The 27,901-nt window shown below is 37.2% G+C and overlaps 1 protein-coding gene across 1 annotated transcript in view; it reads right to left on the bottom strand.

The window, feature by feature from the left end:
- LOC143360917 (uncharacterized) overlaps positions 1-19,716 on the bottom strand; it is a 56,124-nt gene extending 36,408 nt beyond the window's left edge. Inside the window, exon 1 of the mRNA XM_076800112.1 lies at positions 19,592-19,716. The gene's annotated coding sequence lies outside the window, so the exon portion shown is untranslated. The remainder of the gene's footprint in view (positions 1-19,591) is intronic.
- Between the last annotated feature and the right edge of the window lie 8,185 nt (positions 19,717-27,901).

Here is a 27,901-nt window from a genome sequence, read left to right as displayed (position 1 = left end):
TGTCCACGCCGAACGTAAAAACAACAGCGAAGCTTTAGAAGCCTCGTTTCATGGCCCCTCACGAGGTACAGATTTTACTCAATATATGTCCACAATCATGTCCACTACAGTCGCGTCGGTATTTAAGTTGACGCGGTCGAATTAGGAGTACGCGATGCTGTTTTTTTTTTAATATGGTTTGTACTTGACTTTCCTGGTCTTCTGCTTCTGTTTACAGTAAGCATGGGTAGCGCCACAGTCAATTGTAGAGTTTCAAAACGAAAGTATCGCGGAAAGTGTAGGAATTACAAATTTCTAAAATTCTTGTCAAATTTTCGCCAGTCGTACGTGGCTGATTGTAAAATATTTTTAGCATGTAATATTTATAGTAATAAATTGTTGTTTATTTTTAGTATGCATAACAATGTAGGTAAAAAACTGTGATAAGTGTCAATGCAATATTAGTTCGTAACAATAATATGTTTATTCAGTCTTTATAATTCTAATCGAAATAGTCATTTCTTTTTATAACAAAACAGTAATAAAATTAACACATTTTTTCATTTTTGTTAATTTTTGTTAATATCGGAAACACGTAAGACCTCTGAACTCCGAATTTTGCCATAGATGGAAATAAACATTTCTTGCAGTAATTCTATGTATTTGGCAGCAGTAAGCTTTCCATCGATTACTGCTAAATTTCCAACGTGGTTGTTATTAAAACAACCCCATGTCATTATACTGCCACCACCGTGTTTAATAGTGGGTATTATTAATTTTTGTTTAATTGTCTGACCTTCTTTTCTCCAAACATATTTCCTTCTTTTATTTGAAATTAATTCAAATTTAGATTTATCGCTCCATATTATTGACTCCCAAAGTGAAATTGGTTTTTTATATTGCTCCTTTGCAAAATGTAAACGTTTTTGAGCATTTACTTTAGAAATATAAGGTCTTTTTCTTGATACCCGTCCATGTAAATTTTGTCCATGAATGCGTGATTTAATTTGCGTAATGGATATCGGCAATGACAAATTTTCTTGTATTTGTCTTGCACTAATAAAAGGATTTTTTTTCCTTCCTTAACAATTTGTCGATCTTGACGAGCAGATGTTTTTCTCTTCCTACCTGTTCTTATTATATTTTCAGGTTTACCTGTGTTTTTTAATTTTGCACGTATTTTCCGAACGCCTTCTTTGGAGATTCCAAACTCCACAGCTATTTGCTGTAAACTCTTTCCATCCATTCTCCTTTTATAAATTTTAATTCTCTCAAATACTTGTAATTCTCTAGTTTTAGGCATACTACAAATAACAACTATTTATTATTATAGATATTACGTGCTAAAAATATGTTATAATCAGCCACGTATACTAATATAATTAATAAGTAATTATATTCACGAATTTGTATTAAAAATAAAAAATTTGTTTTCGTCAACTTACTTTCCGACTGGCGAAAAGACAAGACTTTTAGAAATTTGTAATTACTACACTTTCCGCGATACTTTCGTTTTGAAACTCTACAATTGACTGTGGCACTACCCATGCTTACTGTAAACAGAAGCAGAAGACCAGGAAAGTCAAGTACAAACCATATTTAAAAAAAAACAGCATCGCATACTCCGAATTCGACCGCGTCAACTTAAATACCGACGCGACTGTATATCGGATAGAACATAAGAAAGGACAGCGAAGTTCTAGGGTCCTCGGTTCATGGTCCCTCACGGGGACAATATTTACTCGATATATGTCCACAAAACGGGTCTATTCGGTGACATATATCGGCTAGAAGATACTACTCTATGATACACTGCCGAACATAGGAAAGGACAGCGAAGTTCTAAGGTCCTCGGTTGATGGCCCCTCACGGGCACAATATTTACTCGATATATGTCCATAAAAACAGGTCTATTCAGTGACATATATCGGCTAGAAGATACTATTCTTTTATCCACGTCGAACGTAGAAAAAGACAGCGAAGCTCTAGAGGCCTCAGTTGATGGCCCCTCACGGGGTACACTGTTTACTCGATATATGTCCACAACACGGGTCTTCCCAGGGAAATATGAAGGCAATAAACGGTCAGCTCGATTTAGATATGATTGCCCACATAGTGTCTTTAACCGTTCGGGGCAACAAACAGTCACAATTGTCTCATTACATGACAAATTTGTTCTTTTACAGTCACATCGAAATCGAGCTGACCGTTTGTTGCTCTGAGCTCACAGGCTATATCACGCGACAGTGGGGATAGTTCTAGGACTTTTATCGGCTAGATATTTGGGACAAATATCGAATAAAGACTGTATATACCGCGGCAGTGAGGATAGTTCTAGGACTTTTATCGGCTAGATATTTGGGACATATATCGAATAAAGACTGTATATCCCGCGGCAGTGAGGATAGTTCTGGGACTTTTATCGGCTAGGCATTTGGGGCATTTATTGCAGAGTAATCACTGTATGTACAACGCGATATTTGGAACGTATCGGAGCAATTAATTAGTAGATTCTCCTTCGAATTATAACGTGTGTTTAGAGCACGGGGATACGGTAAATCGTTTGGAACCTAGGCCCGAGAATGTAGATCGCCGTCGATGACTCGAGACTAGACGATTCCCATGACGGTATGCTGATCGGCTACGGGACCAGCAAACTATTAAGAGATATTACCCGCATCCGTGAATCTTCGATATTAATAGGATGGAACGCGTTCGCAAACGATGGCATCGCGGAGAAGAAGATCAAGAGAATCGGATCGACATTGTTGGAGCAAAGAAAATCGTATGATAATTGCGCCTTCCAGAACAAAAAACGCATTTGTACTGTCCCTGCATCACAAGAAGTTCTTCGAGACGGCACACAGTGGGCAATTTGGACGAAATCGGATTCAAAATCAAGGAACTTTCGATAGGAATGAGGTAGAGCGATGAAATTTTTTTTAAATGAAAGCTGAAACTTAGTAGAATATGGGAAAAATAGAGAGATTGTGGTCCGAACGTTTTTTAACCTCGAGAAAATTCGTTAAACGCGCACAAATTCAAGAAAATGTTAGTTTTTTCAATACCACGCCCGGAAAAAAATTTTTTCTAACATGCTATACATCATTTCCCATAGATTTTTTCACGCTGATTTCAAATCTGGTCTCAAAATTTGTCTACGACCTCAGGATTTTGCAAAAAATAGATTTTTGTGACGAAAAACTAATGAAGTCATTTTTTCGTGAAAATGATTTTATAACACTCTAGTTTGAAGGTATATTGTATTTTCATATATAATATTCAATAAAAGTAATAATAATGACGTATTTGAACGTTTTGAGTTACTTACGAAACATGAAGCGCTTCACATCTCGTCACCACTTGACGTATCGCTGTTATTGCTACTGGCACTTTCAGCAAACTGTCTGTGGTTGTAATGTGGTATAAATTAGATATCTATTATCCATAATTATATTTTCGAAAATCCGACAATATTTGCAGAAGCTTTGGAGATCGACGTGCAATTTATAAAAAATATTGCTACAATATTATCAGTCTTCAAATGCAAGCAACCCTTAAAAATAAAAGAGCTCGAAGAATTCTGTTGGGAGACATATTGTTTTCATTATACATTATTTCCGTGGGCTCGAATGAGTCCTACCTTGCATACGTTATTAAAGCATGGTTGCGAAATAGCAAAACAGTTTCTATTGCCAATAGCTTATTATTCAGAAGATGCAAATGAATCGTGGCATAAACTGTACAGAAAAAACATGATACTTCACTCACGACAAAATAGTCGAAAAAATAGAATCTTAGATGTTTTTAATCGCGCAATGCACTTAACCGACCCGAAAATTTCTATCATAGTACTAAAAGATCGATTAAAGTTGTACCGAAGAAAGAAAATAGCAGCAGAATGTAGAAACTTCGTCGAAGAAAATGCGTAAGTTAAAAAGATTAAATACTTATCTTACTTCCTCTGTAAATGAAAATATAGTTATGGACAATAGATATCTAATTTATACTACATTACAACCACAGACAGTTTGCTGAAAGTGCCAGTAGCAATAACAGCGATACGGCAAGTGGTGACGAGATGTGAAGCGCTTCATGTTTCGTAAGTAACTCAAAACGTTCAAATACGTCATTATTATTACTTTTATTGAATTTTATATATGAAAATACAATATACCTTCAAACTAGAGTGTTATAAAATCATTTTCACGAAAAAATGACTTCATTAGTTTTTCGTCACAAAAATCTATTTTTTGCAAAATCCTGAGGTCGTAGACAAATTTTGAGACCAGATTTGAAATCAGCGTGAAAAAATCTATGGGAAATGATGTATAGCATGTTAGAAAAATTTTTTTCCGGGCGTGGTATTGAACAAACTAACATTTTCTTGAATTTGTGCGCGTTTAACGAATTTTCTCGAGGTTAAAAAACGTTCGGACCACAATCTCTCTATTTTTCCCATATTCTACTAAGTTTCAGCTTTCATTTAAAAAAAATTTCATCGCTCTACCTCATTCCTATCGAAAGTTCCTTGATTTTGAATCCGATTTCGTCCAAATTGCCCACTGTGCGGCACAGAGGGAAGAGGGGTCCTCGCTCGCACCCAATGGTTAGGCTTTGACGTCACACACTTTAGCCAATCATTCGACTAGAACTGAAAGTTCCTGTAGAATGACTCAATCGGACGGCGCACAGTGGTGCCAAATGGCGAAAAAGCGGCAAAAAATCTGTAAAAACGAAACTATCCAACGAATTTGTTTGAAAATTTGTGGAGAGATTGCCACAGGTACAACGCTTATTTGGCAAAAAATTTTTTGTAAAAAGTTGTTAACATTAAGTAATATGGGCTAATCGAAAATCTCTGTTTTCTGCCCATTTTTTATTTATGGAAGCATACCACAAATCCTTTAATAGATTTTGGTCTGGAACTAATCGTTTTGGCAAGGTGTAATATTGATCTAACTTTGTGCAAAAAATCATGAGACCCTTCGAGACCCTTTCGCCACAATTGAAGTTTAAATGTCAACTTTCAGAATTTCCAAGAGTGAATCGTACGGAAGTTACGATTATTTGATGTTCCAGGTGAAAATTTGTAAAATGGTTTTTTGGCGCCTTGGCACTACTGTGCAGCGTACAGCCGCATTCCTGCCGAATTCCTGACAGAGGACTTCTTGTGAGGCACGCAGAGTACTAGCAATCAAATTTTCAAATAACATTGTAGTTTATACGACACATTGTCCACCAACTTCAAAGCTCATTTCGAGTCAAGACTCCGTAGATTTGTGATAAGGTAGAGTGACCACATTACCGACAAAATTGGGCGAAAAATGGTTTCACGTGCCTCAACTTTTTGTTTTTATATGAGAATATCTTTCACTGGGAAAAAATTGATGATATGCATGCCACGGAATCCAAGCATTTTTATGCCATTGGATGAGTTTTCTGAATGAAACCTAGAATTTATATTACCATATGTACTGGGTGTCTCACCTAACTCGAGCATCTAAAATATTTCGCTTGTTTTTTATGATAGAAGAAAATTTCAGAGGAAAACATTAGTTGGTTCAGAGGGGCAAATATTATGTTAATATTATAGGCAAAAAAATTTGTTCAAGTTTATATTTTTTGAGATTACAAGGTCATCGAAGTTTTTTTAAATGGAATGATATATTTTTATTATAGCTGTATGATAGAAGAGGTCAAAACGAATCCTACGACCTGTAATATTATGTCCTTCACGTGACCTTGTGTACGAGAAATTCATAAAAATAGGACACTTGATGTAAATAGTAAAGTAACGATGACATGATCCTCTAGGGTTTCTCCTTTCGGTGACTTTAATCGGTACGTTTAATAAATTCATCGGGATTTATTCGATTGTAAAAGATAACATTACTTTTCTGAAACGATGGTGTACAGTGATGCAGAAAAGATAGAAATGATTTTAGTTTATGGTGAGGCTAAAAGTAACTCAGTACAAGCATCTCAACTGTACGGAAAGAGATATCCTGAGAGAAATCATCCTTCTCGGCAAAGTTTTGACCGCATAGTTCAATTGTTTTGTAAAACAGGGAGTACAGAAAACGATCAAAGCCTGCTATTGGAGAAGATGCCGAAACTTTTGTATTGGATACAGTCAATATTGATGCTACTACAAGTTATCGAAAAATTGGACTAATGTTTTCCTCTGACATTTTTTCTATCATAAAAAACAAGCGAGATATTTTAGACGCTCGAGTTAGGTGAGACACACTGTATATATTATACAGAGTGTCCCACGTAACACTTTTCACGATTTTTCAAGTACTTGCGATAATCTGACAAACAAATATTTTCAACAAAAGTTGATGAAAAATAAAGGTAACCTTGATAATACTAAAAAAATTTTTTTTCAAACTTTCTTTATTGCATTGTATAGCCAATCAAAGTTACCTTCATTTTTTTAAATGGCACTTTGTATTTTTGACTTAACAGTATTATAGCCCGTATCACGACGAATTCAACGACCTAGTATACCATGATCGTCGGATAACCTTGAAGGCAAAGAAATGAAAATTTCGACAAGAAATGACAGTCTGCTTGAATGGGTAATAATAACTTGTGTTTATTATTAAGACTGGAAATTACATTCAATTCAGAAACCTTGACTAAATAAATGCAAACGATTTCGTAAAAAAGTCACATCAAATGTTCGAAATGTGATCCATGTTGTTGTAGACACAATTCCGTTCTATGTAGTAAGTGTGCATTGGTTGCTCTTACGATACTGTCGTAACGAAGTTCTTCGCATGCTGTACGAATTCACTACTTTAAATATTCCTTATTTTGTATTGGAACAGTATAAACTATCGACTCTAAATGACCCCATAAAAAAGTCTAGTGGTGGCAAATCAGGAGATCGTGGTGGCCAAGCCAGAGTTATTATCACCCATTCAAGCAGGCTGTCATTTTTTGTTGAAATTTTCATTTCTTCTTTCTATGTGATCCGAAGGTCATGGTATACTAGGTCGTTGAATTCGTCTTGATACGTGCTAGAATACTGTTAAGTGAAAAATACAAAGTGCCATTTTAAAAAATGAAGGTGACCCTCACAGTACTAAAAAATAATTTTATTCGAACTTTTTGTTATTGCAATGTATTGCCAATCGAAAACTGATCAACTTTTGCTGAAAATATTTGTTTGTCAGATTATCGCAAGTACTTGATAAGTCGTGAAAAGTGTTATGTGTGACACCCTGCACATTATACATATATTTATATACAATAAAATATATTTATTATACAATATATTTATATATATACAATAATACAATATATAAACAATATAAACAATATATATATTAACATTATATATTATATATTCATATATTATATGTATATTTCCATATATTTTGTCTTGATTCTCTGCGAAATAAAGCCAAAAACTTGAAGCACGTTTCTGGCGGCAGATTTCATGATGTCGATAATACAGAGCAAAAAGTGTTCATAGGAAATTACTGAATTGACTTCTTCATTTAAGCACATATTATAATGGAAATCGTACAAAGTTTAAGTAAATTCAATCTTCTCCATTCTATAATACGTTTCACATTTATATGTTTTGTGCTTGGTAGGTTTAGTGTTAACTCTGTGCTGAAGGCTGTGAACGGAAATTATACAGCAGTGACCGAGCCGCTGACTCTGCAAAAGTCACGTGACCACTCTTCAACCTTAATCAGATTAGATCCTGTTGCAATATTTTGCAGCGATTCCAGTTTCGCGTCAACTATTTACAGTTGATCGAAAGTACACGGTCGGAAAGTGAGTAGCTTGCGCAAAGTCGCCTCGGCAAAAAAGTATTCTGGTTCGGTCGGACTATAACCGAGGTGTACTGTTCCGTTGCGTCGGGAGCAAACATAAATAATTAAAAGCGACGCATCGTTAAACGGGAGCGCTTCCGCGACAAGCACCGTTACCGATCAGAACGTTAACGTGATCCAAACCGCAGTCGACGGCCGGTCTCGATCCGACAAATAAGCGGTTTGCTCCGTTTCGATCCAAGCGCCGAGAAGATTAGCTAATTAAAACCTATACTTTGTCTTAAGAGGGTACGCATCCGGAGATTCGTTCCGCTAGCTGCCCGATCCTTCGCTAATCACTGACAAAGCAAACTCGCTCGGATCTTTGATCTATTAACCCTTTGCACCCGAAGCTATTTTAACTCCAAAACAAAACATTTCTTCCAACCTATAAAATTACACTTCTATATACATTTTCTTTTCGTGTTATACAGGGTGTAACAAAATTTAGTGTCATGGTTTTGGCAGATGGTTGTACTCCTTCGGATCGGTGGACATTTGTTAAAAGAAATTGCCGCAAAATTGACTTTGACCTTGCAATTCAAGGTCAAATTTTGTATGCTTGTATCGCATTCTACTCGCCATGGGGACCAAACTTGTCAAAGGAACCGTAGGTCGCAACTCGACCGTTCTCTTATAAAACAATGTTAAATATTTCAACTCAAATATTAAATATTTAATATTAAATGTTAAATATTTTTGTCTTCCGTTCCTCGGGTTTCTCGTCCTTTGCCATAGAATAGAACCATCAAGGTTTATCGCTCTTAATAGTCGTGCTTGATCACCGGCTTCGATATGGCCACCATTATTACGCGAACAGATCCTTAGTCTTTCTTCCAAATTTTTGCGAACTTTTTCGTAAATGTTCGGTATAACCTGCACACGGTGAAGAGCCTCTTCGATTCGTGATTTCAATTGCTGCATAGTTTGCGAGCTAAGGTATAATTTCCAAACGCTTCGTCAATAGCATGAAGCATCCGACGCACGTTATGATTTCTTCCTCTCGTTTGCATAACTGACGTCTAACACTCGCTACACAAGAGAGCAGAAAAGATTGTGATTATTGGCAGTGGTTATCTGAAAGTTATGATGTTTACTGTCCTCTATTTGTTTACATCCGTTCTGTTCACGAAATAATGGTGGCCATATCGAAGCCGGTGATCAAGCACGACTATTCAGAGCGATAAACCTTGATGGTTCTATTCTATGGCAAAGAATGAGAAACCCGAGGACCGGAAGACGACGATAAAATATTTAACATTGTTTTGTAAGAGAACGATTGAGTTGCGACCTACGGTTCCTTTGACAAGTTTGGTCCCCATGGCGAGTAGAATGCGATACAAGCATAAACAAATTTGACCTTGAATTTCAAGGTCAAAGTCAATTTTGCGGCAATTTCTTTTAACAAATCTCCACCGATCTGAAGGTGTACATACGAAAATAGCGCAATACTAAAATGTTTAGTAATTTATTAAATGCACAATAATGTAAAAAATAGTTTGAATAATGATACATCAATTTTTAGTGGCGCCGTACAGTCGCCATTCGAGTGCTAAGGGTTAACTTGTCCTAGAAGCTCTCGCAGTGCGCGTGCAGAGTCTCCTGGATCCACGGATCCGACGGCGAGCGATAAATCGAACCAGATCGCCGGGCTCGTTTCTCGACGAGTACGGAGATCGGCGTAAAAACTCGGCAAATAGCGAATCGTCGAGTATGCGGCGAAGCACGGGCACCGGCGAGGTCATCGATCGAGAAGAGAACGAAAGTTTCGAAGAAGCGAGGAGGCGCGACGCCGACGAAGGAAAAAGTGATGATGCTCTCTGGCGCTCTGTCTCTCTGTGTGTTCCGTCGTGGTTGACGTTGTTAGCGTCGTTCGAACTTCGTGGTTTGTTCGCACGTAGCCGGACTAATTGCTAAGAACCACTCGAAGAATCATCGGTCCGATCGATTCGTTCGTCTTCCTTCCAGTCCTACTAAATCTTTCATCCAGTCGGTATAAAGCTGAGCAAAATAATATTTAAAATAGAAAATAGTAAATAGGCTATTTCATTTTTAAAGCTTACCTAAATAATTATTATAAAAAAACTGTAAGGATGACCTTAAGTTATTTTTTATTATTTTTAATCTCGAGAAGGATCTTTTAGCAGAAGCTACTGTTATGGGCAAGTTTTAAAAAATTCGTAGAACGAGATTCGTTACATTTCCAAATACACACTCGAAATTGTTGGCACAAATAAAATTTAATATGTCAATTGCGCCTGAATAAGTGTTAAGATCTACGAAGTTACCTAAAACCTTCAATTCATCAAATAATTCTGATGCACTTGTACACTTGTCTGTACCATCCTTAAGCATACTTCCAGTGCCGTTACAATGTTCTCTTGAAATTTCTTTGTCCATATTTTTTATCACTTTGACATTGTAAAAAATTTGAAAATAATCATTGTGATTTTTAAGTTGACTAAATCTTTCTTTTAAAGAGTTCATATTTATTTCCTCTGTAATGTGGCGAATGAAAGTATTTTCAAGTAGTATTTTCATACTATCTTATTTAAAATATTTAAAACAAAATTCATTTTGACATTAAATTTCGTTGGCATTTAAAAATTTTTAAAACAGCATACATTTTATTTAAAAAAATAATCTTGTAAGGCGCCTTGATACTGTGCATTACTTGCATCGTGCCTTGGGCCGGCCCTGTGTTTGAAATACTCTGAGGCCAAGACGAAATAAAAGGAACAAATAAAAATATATAAATGATTATTATGAAAAAACTGTATATAGTATGAATTTTTTTTTGTAAATGTATTGTTTTCTTTTGATAATAGGGTGTCCCAAAAATGTTGTACATCCTTGAAAGTGGTGATTCCTAAGGTCATTTTGAAATAACTTTTTCCTTCGCGACAATGTTCTACAACCAGTGCTGGATCTAATAGTATTTGAAATAGGAAATAGTAAATAGTTTATTTTATTTTTAAAGCATACCTATAATCATGCAAATAAATTATTTTATTCATAAGAAAAAATTTTTGAAATACTATTTAAAAATAGTATTTTATTTGGAAAATATTGAAAATAGTAAGACTTATTTTGTAGGAAAACCTTTTGCAGGCTGTGTAAAATAGTTATTTCAAATAGTTGATAGTAACTTATACTTTCCTGATATCTTGTTGTGTGTAATGTTATTACGACATTGTCGTCTGTTTATCAACATGTTACATGCAAATATTCGTAATTAAGCTACAAATAATACTTTGTTAACTATTATAGTTTCTTATGTTAAACATTATAATTTATAATATTAACTATTCGCTCAATTTATTTTCATTGTAAAGAAATATTTGAAATACATATTTGAAATACAACATTAACATATTTTATTTTATGTATCTGGTTATCAAAATAATAATATTTTATTTGCCGAAATTTTTCGTTCTATTTAAAGCAGTATTTCATTTGAGCCACATTAAATTACTCTATTTAAAATAGTATTTTAAATATTTTTTTTTCGAAATTTTTCCCAAGTCTGGTATAAAGGCTATAGCATATAAAAAAGAAACCTTTCTGCCAAGTTTCAGTCCGATACCTCATTTGCAAGGGTAGTTATGGAGGAAAATCGAAAAACCAGTTTTTGGCCCATTTTCCCGATTTAATGACAATTTAAAATTCTGAAAAAAATCTGATACATTTCGAATACCAAGCCACATATTAGGAATCGTTTTCAGATTTTTCCGTTGCAAACTCTGGTTGTAAAATACGAAAAACACGAAAATAATCTTAAAAATGCAGATTTCATATAAAAATCGAAGAGACACGCCTACAGATTTAATTTATCAATGAGATATTGTCCTAAGTATTATACTCAATTTTTTTAAAATTCCTGAGTTTGGCGCGTCACAGTTGAAAAAAATAAAAACCACTTTTTTCGACGTTTTTCCCGTGAAAAATTAAGTTATACTTATCTTAAAAATATATTATGTAATGTCAAACATTCCTACGTTCAAAGAAGCATCGTCCAGACTTTCAAACTAGCGTAGTACAAAAAAACGAAAATTATATGCAGGGTAATATTTGTAAGGTAACTTCAACGGCATCGGTTCGATTAGAATTGGGCCGGGAGTGAATTTGACTCCCAAATTCGACTATAGCCTTTGTCAAAAGAAGCCAGCATTTGAACCTGACTTCGCGTAGGAAGACAATGGGAGTTTCTCTGTTAGACGATTATTAGGCCACCGTTCGTTGAGAATATCCGAAGAGAAACCCATCGGACATCTGCTTTCGTTCGTCTTCTTTTTCTCCGAGGAACATGGATCTCGCAGAATCTTACCCTAGAATGTGGAGGACGTTCTCCAACAAGACATCAACGGAACACTTTAATTATTTTATCGGAATGTTGTTTTCGGAGAACATCTCTGCAGCGTCCTCGAAAAAGAGATAGCTCCTGTCTAGTTTGCACTGGTGTCTCCGGCGAAGCCGTAATTTATCAATTGAGAGAGTAATCAATTTCACCGTAACTATCCCATCACGAGAACATGTGTCCGAAGTGAAAATGCACCTGGTGCTACTTCGAACAGGAAACCACAAAGTGATCCAAAGCCTCCGAAACTTGTCAGCTTTGCAATTTCCTTCACCCGAGTACTTAGCTATTCGATTAATCGTGTTCTATTCAAAGAGATACAGTGATTTCTCTATATATGTCGCCAAGGCCTGGACGATAAACGTCGCGGAATTATCCCCACTGCCGTGGGGTATACCCCGTGAGGGCCCACGAAGCTCGAGAGGCCTCGGACGCCGAGGAGTGTAAACATAACACTGCTCGAGTATGTCTCCTGGACGATACATGACAAGACCCGATGGCAAGACCCGTGTTGTTGACATATATCGAGAATTCGCTGTACTCTTCGAGTCGAAGCTCTTCGAATGCGAGTCGATGCGATCAGTGGCGGGTTTAATGGGGCCGGCAGGCATTTGGCCTTGACTGTCACGCTATGTTACGTTGTGCCTTCTTTTTCTAGACATTTTACGTCTTAAATGAGTAAGTGATCAATTAAAAATGCATACTGTGTTTGTACATGTCTTTGCTACGTCTGTCCAGAGCCTTTTTTCGATACGAACACTAAATCTCTCGAAATTAAGAGAATCTCTCTGCAATATACGTATATGAACTTGCAAGGGTCGAAATCTTGACAAATCAACGCTTCAATCTTGCAATGAACAGTTTAAAAGTGGTCACTTGTGTTTCCTAAAAGTCCAATCTACGTCTGTCCAGAGCCCAAATTGCGAATTTCTACCTCGTCGAGGAGTAATTTGTAATATTCGGCAGAAAACTCGCTTTCTGAAGCAAGTATGACGTCACAAGATGGCTGCCGCTGAGAGATTCTCTTAATTTTGAGAGATTTAAGGTAAAGGTATCAGTAGTTGACCAGTTAAGAGAAGTTGTTCACGCGAACAACAGTAACCGCTTGCTCTGTCATCAAATAGCGACAGTCGATGCCTGAAGACACTCTTTAAGTCTTCTAGATTATGTAACAATGCCACTTTTTAAAAAAAGTTTACTTATACAAATTTAAGAAACATATTTAAAAATTCTGTAATTGCTTCAGAAGTTGACCACTCTTAAACATGAAAAATCTAGTAATTGACCTTCTCTTCGTTAGTAGTTGACCACTTATACTAGAAAGAGGGTTAAAGCAATAATGTTGGGAATCATTTTAGTATCATTTAGTTTCAACAATTACTAGCACAAATTACAATTAAAGAATAAAATAAGAAATAAAATAAATCAATTCCATAAAAAGTTCAATTCAGGAACAGAGTAGACGTTGCGAGTTCTGCTCGATTTCGTGGGCTCATTGATATGCACACTAGGCTTGTCTGGCCACTTCCATAATCGCCCGTACATTTTCATGGACGAAATAGTCGCTTTTGTTTTAGTTACACGAAGAATTTTTCCAAAAAAAAAAAATTTCATCGTCTCTTCAGAATCATTTCTAAAGGAGCCCTTGATAGGAGGCATCTCTCGACAAGTAATGAAATAACTTCTGAAATAAATAATTAAATAAATGCATTTTAATTTTCCGTTGGTATTTATAATGTCACGCACATGGCTGTTTTAAAAGACACTGATCAATACTTGACCGTGAATGCAATCAATAGTTGACCATGTGGTCATCCTCTAAAACACAGCATGCTACAAAATTTATAATTATATTTTGTACTCTTAACAATCGTAGATGTAAAATGGATACATTATAAGTCGTAAACAAATTTAAATGAGTCACGTTAGTAATTGATCACGCCTGTCAACTTCTAAAAATTGTTCAAAAACAATATTCAATATTTGACCACCTAATAAACTATTGTTTTTCAGGTTAGAATAACAAAAACAATGCATTTATCACTTATAAAACTCTGTGAGAATATAAACAGCAAATAATTCGGTCGCGAAAAGTTCACAACGTATAGATTTCTTTACCTGAACCGTACAGCTTTTCTTAACAGAAACGTTAAGGAAATAGAGATATATCAGCATATTACTAACCTTAATGAATTCAAACGTCCGTTATTACTATGCATACTTCACTTCGCATGCAATTCTTTTGAAATTTAAACAACAGATAGCATGGCATCCGAGATTCACTTTCATCAAAAGTGCACAGCTCATAAAAACCTTATTTTTTATGTTTTTCTATAAAATGGTCAACTACTGGTACCTGGTCAACTACTGGTGCCTTTACCTTAGTGTTCGTATCGAAAAAAGGCTCCGCTTAACGGTAAGCGGACTACGCGGCTGCGCGGGGCCCCTTTTTTTTATTGTTAATAAGTTTAAACAAATTTTCTTGCTACTTCTATTTCTAACTTGAGTGTGAGGGACCCAAAATTTTGACCCCTTGGGGCCCCCGTTTTACTTGAGCCGCCACTGGGTGCGATTGATCCAGTTGACAGAAGATCGAGCAAGTTCCAGCAGCACGCTCTACCGGAATCAGAAATCAACAAATCACGGTAGTTAGTGGCTAATCAGAATTTCATAGAGGAAATGGTCGGTGAGTCGACTGCGACGGCACGCTCGCCGCGTTTACAAACATTTCCCTTTTTCTTCTTCATTTTCGGAGCGCTGTAATTAACGACGTGATAATTAACACCGCGTCCCTGTGAACCGTGATAAACAGCTGCTTCCAGTGAAACGGCGTTCGCTCGTTAAAATTGCTTCTAATCGGTCTTCGAGAACAGATTCGTTCTTCCTTTTACGCCTAGTCACCTTCCAAGCGCTTCGGGCGCTTCCAACACTCTCCAACAAATTCGAACTTTGTTTACTCTACAGATTCAAACAGAGTTTTAACACTAACCCTACCACGGCCGGTCGAATTGACCTTTTCAAACTTCTGCGTACAATTTCGTACATACAACATGACCACATCGCTATTTATCTTTACGACTTTTCTTAAAGTGTACTTAAAGTGTATTTTTCAGTATTTATTCCTTGTTTTATTTTTTTTTTTGCAAGAAATATATGTAGCCTGTCCTACCTAACGCGGCCGGTCAATTTGACCGCACGAGATAATATGGTATTTAACCAGGGACCAAAAATAACAGTTATTCTAAAATTTTCTACGCTAAAAATCATTCATAAAAAGTTGATTATTATTGAAATTTAAGATAATCTACACAAAATATAAAGAAAAAAAAATCGAAGAACAAAATGATTAAAAAATATCGATTTTTACACTTTTTGGTTACAAATATGTTACGTATGGAGACGTTTCTCCACGTTTATTTCGATTAGAAGTTCTAATCTCTTTTTCTGAGAACGAAAAGCGTCCCAACAGGCCCCTTGTTTAATAATTGTACTCCGGCTGGACGCAGCTGGCACGAAGCATGATTCAGTAACAGCACCGTACGATTTCCTAATATGGAAATCTTCAAAACATCCCCTTCTGGAATGTATTGTCAAGATAGTCTTTGATAGGAAACATCCTGGCTAACCCTTCGTTTTACCCCTATAAACAAAAGATCCAGCTGCAAACCTTAAACTCACTAGAAACGACAAATACGAGTATGCGACCGTAAAATAAAACAGATACATTCCCCTCTCATTTTTAGGGTATATAAACCCATGCATTTTCATCCTCTTTGGTTCAGTCGAGAAGCGGTTCAGTAGAGATTCAGAAGTGATTCGGTCGCGGTATAGTAATCGTGCAGTCACGTCGCGCTACACGCGTAAGAGTCAGTTCTAGTGAGATCGGGTAAAAGTCCCTTTCGAATCAAACGTAACCTTATAGAATCCGTTAGTTCGTGTATATTCTATTTGGCTTTCAACAATCGCTCTCCGACCCCGCATTGCCAGTGCGTCAACACCGTGCATCACTAGGTAACAATTTCTCTAATTGTACACTTACCACATTCACTCGCGACACAGACAATTACACTTGTAACTATTCCAACTCAGAATAAATTGTCTTGTTTGTTAACTCGCGTAATCTACAACCCTTAATTATTGCCTAATATCCTAATCTAATAATTGAACGTTCCCACATGATACAATCTTACCGCTCGGATTGTATCAATTGAATTATATATAAGTTACGAGGCTTACTAATCCTAATTCAAATCAACAAAGATTTCAATATTAACTAATAATAGAAACCATATTCCTGGGGTAACAACCCCTCGCCGGCCTCTCGCGTTGCTCGCAGCCCTGGCTCGTAACAAATAACAGTTATTAGTGTCAAAAAAATTGTATCCTCTTCGATAACTGTTATCGATGAAGAAAAACTGTTTCTATCGCTCATAACAGTTATCGATGATCGAATTTCTTTTGACTCATTCATAATAATTATTGATGAGAAAATTCATTTCAGTTGCTTATTTAATTACTGAGTTGTCTACTCTTTTCGGATGGAGCAAGCCTGTAAAATTCACTGAGAAGGTTTCGTACAACAGGACGAATGAACAGACCACAAGAACAACACAAAATCTGAAGAAAAATTTTTCAAAATTTTTTCAACTGGGGAAATCAGACTTATCAAAATTAGCGTGAATAATTCACGTTAGATGATTTTCGGTGTCATTCGTCAGGAGAAAATTTGAAAAAACTCGTGTTTGTCACATTAAATTTTGATTGTAGCAATTAATTTTATGAATACAAAATTTTATTAAATAATTGATTGTCTACCATTTGGAAGTTGTACTATTTAATAATAACTATTATAAATTTCCTTCATCAATAACTGTTATGAGCGATCGAAATGAATTTCTCTCATCGATAACTGTTATGAGCGATGGAAATAAATTTCTCTCATCGACAACTGTTATTAGCGATCGAAATAGGTTTCTCTCATTGATAACTGTTATAAGTGAACGAAATGAATTTCTCTCAACGATAAAGTTTACCAACACGAGAAAACATGTTCGGTTACTTATAATCCTTATTTGTAACCAATACGTTTTAATCGATGAAATACTTGTGTTATTCCATGACTTTTTTTCTTCTTAGTTATAACAGTTAGGGTCCCTGCATTTAACCTCTTAAGCACGGCGCGCTCGTCCGCAACTCTGTCTCCCAGGGACGGCACGCCTGTCCGTGGATGGCACAAAAGCCGCTATAGTGGCGTTACCTTACAAACTGATGCTTTCCACGGAAGCTGCTATAGTGGCGCACAGTGGTCAATTTGGACAAAATCGGATTCAAAATCAAGGAACTTTCGATAGAAATGAGGTAGAGCGATGAAATTTTTTTTAAATGAAAGCTGAAACTTTGTAGAATATGGGAAAAATAGGGAGATTATTACCACCCAATCATTTCAACGAAAAAATGACTTCATTAGTTTTTGTCACAAAAATCTATTTTTTGCACAATCCTGAGGTCGTAGACAAATTTTGAAACCAGATTCGAAATCAGCGTGAAAAAATCTATGGGAAATGATGTATAGCATGTTAAAAAAAAATTTTCCGCGCGTGGTATTGGAAAAACTAAAATTTTCTTGAATTTGTGCGCGTTTAACGAATTTTCTCGAGGTTAAAAAACGTTCGTACCACAATCTCTCTATTTTTCCCATATTCTACAAAGTTGCAGCTTTCATTTAAAAAAAATTTCATCGCTCTACCTCATTCCTAACGAAAGTTCCTTGATTTTGAATCTGATTTTGTCCAAATTGCCCACTGTGTGGCGTACCGTTCGAACTGATGCTTTCCACGGAAGCCATTATAGTGGCGTGCAGGGCTTAACACTAGAACGACCGGAGCAGTAAAAATGACTGCTTCCTAATTTTTTCTTTTACAATTACTGAAATTGTAAAAATGTTTTCATCGGAAATTTTTTAATGAACCTCTTCATTGAAGCACATATTACAATGAAAGTTGTATGAAGTCTGAATGGGCACAGTCTTGTCACTGTTACAAAGCAATATACGTCAGTCGCATTTATTGCTCGGTCGTTCTAGTGTTAAGAGGTTAAACAACTCTCCTAAACATAAACAATCTGTATAAAAGAAAGGCTATTCTCAATGTCACATTGCCAACTCAAAATAAATGAGCCGCCTTATTCTGTGAGTCGTTGTCAAGGTACGCACGTTTCATGCCAAATACATCCACACCGCAAAGATGGACGACACAGTACAATCTTATAAATCGAGGAGAGAGTATCGCAGTACTTTTTATATAATTGAAATGATATAAAATTAAATTTGTATCGTCATTTTGTGGAAGTTGTTGATCCATTAATTCATTCAGCAACAAATTGACTATTATCTACGTTAACCCCTTCCACTACAAGTTATTTTGTGATTATAATGATCGGAAATTCGTTATTGTTCAGGATATCATACAAAAGGAAAGATTATATTTATAATGAAAGTTTATATTTATTGTATGTTTATGTTTTCTCCAAAGGATATATATCGACTGCAACAAAATAAAATTATATTTCGGTTTAAAGGAAATTAATAATACAGTTAAAACACCAAAGTTTGCTAGAACAAAGGAAAACAACGTTGTTATCATTCCGAGAACACTGGAAGATCGATCAATTGAATTTTCACGATGATCCTGCATCGATGATCGAGCGCAAACCCGATTACCCTCGGCGAAATCCGAAGGAATTTCAACGGAACGGAAATGCGTTTTTCGCTTGACGAGCGCTTCCGCGGGTGTGAAGCTGGTTATGATCTGACTATAAGTGGTACAAGTAGGTCAAAAATTGATGATATGCGTGCGACGGAATCCAATCATTTTTATGCCATTGGATGAGTTTTCTGAATGAAACCCAGAATCGCTTGTCTTTTGTGATACATTAAAATTTCAGAGGAAAACATTAGTTGGTTCGGAGGCGACAAATATTATGTTAATATTATAGGTTATATTTCTTGAGATTTTAAGGTCATCGAAGTTGAAAGGACATTAATAACATACGTATTTATTAGACTCTGTTCAGGATCTTCGTCACGAGTCTGACTCGATATTGCAAGGCAAGGGGTTGATTATATTAACAATAACTTTTTTTAAGGGCCGATAATTTTGACCGCGCAATTGTATAGGAATAGGTATACAAGAAGTGTCGGTAGGTTTAGTGTTAAACCTACGTCTTTGAGATCAACGGTTGGTCTCCTTATCGGGCCTAACGCGAGTTAGCCAATGATTTGAGCTGACTCCTAGAAAATTAGAATTTATGTTCATAACTCTGGACCCGAAAGGACCCAAATCCTCTGGACCAAAAAGGACGTCAAAAAATCGGCACCTGTGTCGCCTGCCTGGAGGTTTGCAAAAATGCTAGTACTCACCCGGTTCGAATGGTGACCATCCTCGATCCTTCCTGTCTGCTGCACCAGGTTGTCCAAGGCCAAGGGAATGCGGGCTGGCCTTATTTCGATCGACCCGCAACGATGCTTCGATCCTGGTGATTGACGTTTCCACCATGAACGTAGGCGATATCGCTTTCTACTCCTGAAACGTTAGACGGGTCTAGATCAATAAAACCGGACGATTAGGAATACTTTATTGTTGGCGATCCGCGACGAGTATCGGCTATCCGATAAGGAAACCGATACTCGAGGCTCCCGATGTTTCCCATGCTTTCTATCGGTCGATTTACTTTATACATCCGCGATACTACCCGTTGCCTTGTCTACCTACATTTCACGCTATCGTTGCGAGTTATGACTTTTCGCGTCCATTCCAGCCGGTGGAATCGACCTCGTATGCAAAACTATCGTAATCTCGTCGGATCCGTCGGGGATCGTTGCCGTCTTCCTATCCTCGTCGAACAAAAAAAAATCCAATTTAGAACGACGACCAGTCCCCGATCGGATCGGAAGAGATCTTTCGATCACTGCCGCAACAGTGACACGAATCAGTCTTGTCTTCTAATCGCTGCCTGATTGGCAACGTAAATTATTCTTATCATGGGCTAGGTTCGTTAGTTCGACACCTCCTAACCTGTTTCAGACGTTTCTCCATGACCTCGTCGGCTAATCGTCTGACAACCCATCATCTTGTCGCGACGTCGCACAGTGGGCAATTTGGACGAAATCGGATTCAAAATCAAAGAACTTTCGATAGAAATGAGGTAGAGCGATGAAATTTTTTTTTTAAATTAAAGCTGAAACTTTGTAGAATATGGGAAAAATAGGGAGATTATGGTACGAACGTTTTTTAACCTTGAGAAAATTCGTTACACTTGCACAATTTCAAGAAAATTGTGATTTTTAGTATTTAGTTGTACCAAAGAAAGAAAGTTAGAAACTTCGTTGATGAAAATACGTAAGTTTAAGAAATTAAATACTTACCATACTTCCTCTGTAAATGAAAATATAATTATGGACAATAGATATCTAATTTATACTACATTACAGCCACACACAGTCTGCAGAAAGTGCCAGTAGCAATGACAGCGATACGTCAAGTGATGATGAGATGCGAAGTGCTTCATGTTTCGTAAGTAACTCAGAACGTTCAAATACTTCATTATTATTATTTTTATTGTGTTTTATATATGAGAATACGATATACCTTCAAACTAGTGTGTTGTCAAATCGTTTCAACGAAAAAATGATTTCATTAGTTTTTGTCACAAAAATCTATTTTTTGCAAAATCCTGAGGTCGTAGACAAATTTTGAGACCAGATTTGAAATCAGCGTGAAAAAATCTATGGGAAATCATGTTAGCATGTTAAACAAAAATTTTTTCCGCGCGTGGTATTGGAAAAACCACAATTTTCTTGAAATTGTGCAAGTTTAACGAATTTTCTCAAGGTTAAAAAACGTTCGTACCATAATCTCACTATTTTTCCCATCTACAAAGCTTCAGCTTTAATTTAAAAAAAAATTTCATCGCTCTACCTCATTTCTATCGAAAGTTCTTTGATTTTGAATCCGATTTCGTCCCAATTGCCCACTGTGCGTCGCACAGTGGTTCAGAATCGCCAAAACGTGGTCAAAAATCAATTTTTCAGCTTTCTCAAAAATGAATGAAACTTGTGCCAATAGGATCTTAAATGTACCAAGTATTAGCATAATTATAAATTGCTATAAGTTTTCCCATTTTCTTTTGAGAGAAGATTAAAAGCAAGTAATACAAAAGCAAATGTAAGTACAAGTCTTAGAATGATCGCACTTCTTCCTGAAATTAATTAATTTTTTGTTGTTTGCGTCATGATACTTTTTTATGACTAATAATTTCAGCAAAAATAACTATGTAACGTTAAAGAGCGTTCTTTTAGCTATGTGTATGTACAAAATTAACCATATAAAAAATATTTTTTAATTTTTAAAATTGACTTTTCCGAAACACCTATTTTCCTGCCTTTTTTTCCTTTAATGACGATTACAAAGCGAAAGTCACGAGAAATCACGATGAAATTTGCGTAGAAGTATTTGCTAGAGCCTCCTTAAGATGGCTGCGTAAAAATTTCTTGCGAATACCTGCAAATGTAAAACAATAAATAGGCAACGCGTTGGTAACGACCCAAATCGCCAAAATATGACCAAAACACAAAGTACTTTAATTTAGTTACAAATTAATACTGCGGGGGTTTTCGGGTTGCTGATTACAAATCTAATTTCGAAAAACAAAATGGCGGATTCAATATTGCGGATGAGTATGTCAAACAATTGTCAGATTTCCTTGGAAACTAGTATTCCCATATTTGTCGGGTTGCTGAATATGATTCGAATGTCAAAATTAATAATTATGATCAATTAAAAATTTTAATAACTTTTTTAAAACACAAAAGTAAAAATTTTTATTTATCCGTATATTGTATTTGGATATACACTTACCGCACATAAAGAAAATTCCTTTATTTAAACGATGCTACAGAGCAATTTAATTATAATTTAATCATAATTAAATTGCTCTCTAACAACATGTAATAATAAATCGTGTAAAGAAAAGAATTTTCTTGACTGTTCTATACGGATAAATCAAAATTTGTATTTGTGCGTTTTAAAAAAGTTATTACAATTTTTACTTTATTACAATTATTAATATTGACATCAGATTCATATTCAACAACCCGAAAGATATGGGAATACTAATTTTCAGGGAAACCCGACAATTGTTTGAGTTACTCGCCCGCCATACTGAATCCGCCATTTTGTTATTGAAATGTTTAAGACAGATTCATATTCAGCAACCGGAAAAATATGGGAATACTAATTTTCAAAGAAATCCGATAACTGTTTGAGTTACTCATCCGCCATATCGAATCCGCCATCTTTTTTTGAAATTTTTAGATCAGATTCTTAATCAGCGACCCGAAAATGCACGGAATACCGATTTTCAACAAAGTTAGAGTATGCCTTCGATTTTTGACCACAGTGCGTCGTTAAAACCGAGTACTATTTTTAATTTCTTCAACTCTCATACGCTTTTGCAAAATGCAACACAAAATATCCTCCTCCTATGCTTTCTGTCCGTTTTCTGTTTACTCTTTTATTCCACCGACTCGAATATCATTCGTATTTATCGAACAGATATTATATCAAATTGCAATGCGATGGTAGACAAACGAAAAAGGCACTATCTAAAAAGCAGGAATTGTGCGAATTTTGACCTAAGTGGTGTAAAAACATTTAGCGAATCCTCACCTTCGGTGCGTTCTCTTCTTCGGACTCTTTCTCAATCCTTGTAGTTTTCCATGGCATGCGCTCAGGAAACGAAACGCGAAGCAGTTCTCTTCGGTTTCTTCTATCGACCGGTTATGTCTTTCCGTTCTCTATCTCGCGTATAATTATCCTTCGTTTTTACAGTTCGACAAATATTATGCTCCAGTTTACCCAGTCGCAATTTATTCGCGATATTTCTACACATCACCCCATCTTTTTTTTTTACGCGTTCTGCATACTTTCTCGGAAGCGTGCACTCCTCCCATTCGTTCCTGGTCGTTGGATCAGTTTTCTTCGATGATTAACATTCATCCACGGTTGTCGAGTAAAGCGAACGCTCAATTCGAACTCAAAATCAAGCTCAAAGTCTCCGCGAACGATTCAACAAGCTGTTCATTCGATCCGTAGCCTTCTTTGTACTGGAAAAAAACCTCTGGGAAGATCTCTCTTGCCCTGATCGAAGAGCGTCTATGAACGGGCTTAATGTCCTCGACGGCTGAACTTCTTCGACCAAATCCAAGAAATTTTCTCGAACGAAGCCCTCGTTTCACGGCTCGTAGACACCAGCTTTCCCTTTTTGCCGATCGTCTCCGTCCCTTTTGTCCACCGAGCCCGTTTTTCCTCCCGCTTCCGGGACCGTGTCCTCTCGTTAGACTTTTTTGCTATGCTATTGCGATCGGCTAATCGTCACGGTCAAGGGACCGACGAGGACGCGAGCCGCGCGTATAATGAGCCTCGGTGAATATTCCTCGACTCGAAGCCACGGGAGAGATACGTCCATTCTAATTCGAGGCTGGGTCCCCGGGAGTCCTTAATCACCGTCTCCGATCGAGCGTCCCTGTGACCGTGATTCCCAGGACAAATTATCCTCTTCGGCCTCTATCCTCTATCCTCGTCCTGCTCGCTCACGTTTCCGCGCACGGATGCTAATTGGCGGGAAACCGAACACGTGTCAGCCGCGATTGCGTGCCATCCAAGAGCGCGCGTCTGCCTTCGTGCTCTAATAAAACCGGCGGAGGAACATTCAATTCTGGATGCCCGACCCTGGGACCGTTTCCTTCATTTTCACTCTCCCGGCTTCTTGCCCCTTCATACGCCGTCAGATCATTGTTTCCCGTTCTGCCATTATTACTGGTTCATTGTCGCTCGTCTAGTGTCATTCCACTTCCCTCGAGATTCTCACGAGATGCTCGCGCAAAGTAGCTCGCGAAAACAATACGTTCTGCTGCCTAGATGCTGCCAGCTTAGTCGAGCACTCGCGCGTCCGATCCTTCGTTCGAACAATCGATAAACTTTGCACGTTCACCGCAGAATTTCGTGGACCTTTCCGCAGACGCTGCTCCTCGCAGGAAGTCCCAGGATCGTTCAAATAAATTCAAGCTCCGCGCAGCATCCTCGATCTTTTCGTGAAACTCGTCTATTGGAGAGTTCAGATCCTCCGCCCTAATCTTCTTCGACAGGAGTTTATCTGAGGTTGGTGTTTGGTTCTAGACTAGCCAAACCTGAAACGAATCTTCTGTTTAGAAATCCAATAAACTCCGCGTCCGTTGAAGAACTTCGTAGACATCCTCGCGGGAAATCCGTGTCGAATGAACTTCAGCTTCGCGCGACATCCTCTGTCTATCGATGAGATTCGTCCTTCGGAAACGGCTAAAACGATTCCCTTCGACGGGTTCCGAAGAGTTTGTCCGTTGGCCCCGGAGTCAGCAAAACGAGAAGGGTGCTGCTCTCGGTTGTTGGTCCCCCTGTTCCCGTTGTTCTCCAGTTGTCTAGGAAAGTCCGCAGGAACCGCTTATCGATCCCCTGACGCCTGTCGAGTGTCGAAATTACACTGAGGCTGGATGGTGTTCAGCCGCCCCCGATGTAGCTTCTCCTTTCCTGCGTCGAAGTCGAGCCATTTAATAGTGGGGACTCGGATATCCCTTCTTTCGTAGAGAAGCAAACACGGCGGATGCTATTCGTGTCCTTGGTGTTCGCGATCGCGATATCCTCGTCGCCGAGACCTTCTCCCTACTGGCTGCCCGTATTCTTTCACCTCCTTCTTTCGTCCTCCTCCACCACCTTAGTTGTTTGCTGCTTGTTGCTGCTGCTTCTTCCTCTTCTTCTTCTTCTTCTTCTTCTTCTTCCTCATCCTCGTCTAGCCACAACGTTGTTCCCACGATTCTCTCGTTTAACCGGTAACACCATTCTCGCGGATAATACCGCTCCTCGAAAGTGGAGATTCGTGTCGACGGTTTCGTCCTCCGTTGAATCTGCCCCGGAAATGCTTACCGGCGATTCTTTCGTGGTTCCTCGACTTCCGGTGTCTTCGATTCGGCCAACCATCCTCGCCCAACGCTCCCGTAGTTTCATCTTAACACGCTCCATGACTTTTCTCTCTGTGTTTCGCGCAAGTCTTGCGCATTTGAGTCGTATAAACGGCCAGCGTTTGTTGATCATTGTTACTAGCTGCTTGGTAACGAATTGCGTCCGCGTTACACTGTAATTTAGTTGATCGCAGAACAAATGAATTGATATTCATTGGCCCCTAATTTGGTTACAGTTGACATCGACTCTGAGGAATATTACAGAATTGTAAAATTAAAGTAGAACCATTTTTTCTTGACAATTTATTCTTAATCTGTGGGATGTTGATGCTCTTGTATGGTTGACCGTGGTGAATGAAGCTTCTCCGAGTGTTCTTCAACCATCTGTCGAGGATCAGCTTCTACAGATCCCCGTAGAATGTCATTATCGAGTGCCACAGGCCTTCCTGATCGAGGCGCGTCGAAAAGATCGAAATTGCCCGATTTAAATTTCGCAAACCGTCGCACAGTGTTGCCAAACGGCCACAAAACGGCAAAAAATCTGTAAAAACGAAACTATCCAACGAATTTGTTTGAAAATTTGTGGAGAGATTGCCGCAGGTACAACGCCTATTTGGCAACAAAATTTTTGTAAAAAGTTGTTAACGTTAAGCAATATGGGCTAATCGGAAATCTCTGTTTTCTGCCCATTTTTTATTTATGGAAGCATACAACAAATCCTTTAATAGATTTTAGTCTGGAACTAATAGTTTTGGCAAGGTGTAATATTGATCTAACTTTGTGCAAAAAATCATGAGACCCTTCGAGACCCTTTCGCCACAATTTAAGTTTAAATATCAACTTTCAGAATTTCCAAGAGTGAATCGTGCGGAAGTTACGATTATTTGATGTTCCAGGTGAAATATTTTAGGAATATCTCTAAATAATAAAGAAAAATGTGAAGTGCATATGATTTATTAATTTTTTATGTATAAAAAAATATTTAATAACAATTTTTTTTATCTTACATAAATTATTTTCATAGCGTTCATTGGAGCACTACCAAAAAATACCTGTTGCATCTTTGCGACAGTGGTCCAGTGAACGAAAACTTTGTTTATTTAACATAAAAAACTGTTATTAAATATTTTTTTATGTGTATGAATGTCACATTTTTTTAATTATCTGATATGTATCCCTTAAAAATTTCACCTGGAACATCAAATAATGGTGACTTCCGCGCGATTCATTCTTGGAAATTTCGAAAGTTGATATTTAAACTTAAATTGCGGCGAAAGCATCTCGAAGTATCTCATGAAATTTTGCACAAAGCTAGATCAATATTATTACTTGCCAAAACGATTAGTTCCAGATCGAAGCTATTCAAAGGATTTTTTATATTCCTCCATAAATAAAAAATGAGCGTAACGCAAAGGGGCTTCAGGTTAGTCCATAGTACTTAATGTTAAACAACTTTTTTTGTAAAATTTTTTTTGCCAGTTAATAGTTGAAGCCATTTGCAATAACCCATATGATTTGTAGACCCCTAAGTATTCAATTATGGGCGGAGTAATTACATAACTATCGCACTGAAAACTGATGAATTCCCAGGAGCGAAGAAATGATTATTTACCATGCGTATATCTCCGTAAAAAAATTTTTTTCCAAAAATCTGACTTTGGCACATCATGCACGCACTATTAGGCTATACAAAAATAAAATTTATAAAATGGATATTTCGCCGCCTTGGCACCACTGTGCGTCGCACAGCAATCTAGCTTTACTAAATTGATAACTGCTTACTGGACAAAGTTATTTGCATAAAATTTGTTTAATATTCTTCTCATATCTTCGGAGCATATTATCAGTAAAAAAAAGAAAAAAATTTATACCCGTACTGACCTTTGTACCGATGAGAAAATGATCAATTGTCAGTTTTGTCAAATGAATCGCGTGAATCACTGGAATCTGGTGGTGAATTCAATATTACAAAACGAATAGTATCATAAGAAAACCGACCACGAAGTGTTCCAGAAAAAGATTGCTAGAGAACTAATGGAAAGTTGACATAGAGCTAGAAACGAAAAAAGTACGATTTGTTTATAGAAGATGCTTATCACTTTTCTGAACTAAAGAGCGCCTTCAGTCATTGACTTAAGATCCGTCTTGGACTTGATCCGACGGGTCTTAAGTCTGTGACTAAACTTGTCACATTTTTTGCTCTGTATTATGAATACAGAGTACTTATAAATTTTTGAATTTTGCTTCAAGTTTGTGGGCTTTATTTCGCAGAGAATCAAGACAATATATAACTCAATTTGTAGCTGGAGATATTTTCTAGCGCGCGTTACTCTCGATTTCATCCAGAAAACTCATTCAATGGCATAAAAATGCTTGGATTCCACGGCATGCACATCGTCAATTTTTGGCCTACTTCTAACGCTTATATTACCAAATATCTGCATAATCTCGTCAGCTCATGTTCAGCGCGCACTAGATTGAACCTTCCTCTTTCGAATGAGCCCTTTCCCAGCGAAAAATATTCTCACATAAGGATGAAAAGTTGAGGCACGTGAAACCATTTTTCGCCTATTTTTGTCGGTAACGTGGTCACTCTACCTTATCGCGAATCTACGGAGTTTTGGCTTGTAATGGTTCTTTCTTTTTCCATAGAACGGGCAACGTTTGAGCAGCTTCGGT

Source organism: Halictus rubicundus, chromosome 14 (genome assembly GCF_050948215.1).
Source record: "Halictus rubicundus isolate RS-2024b chromosome 14, iyHalRubi1_principal, whole genome shotgun sequence".
NCBI lineage: Eukaryota > Metazoa > Arthropoda > Insecta > Hymenoptera > Halictidae > Halictus > Halictus rubicundus.
This window is presented reverse-complemented; position numbering and strand designations above follow the sequence as displayed.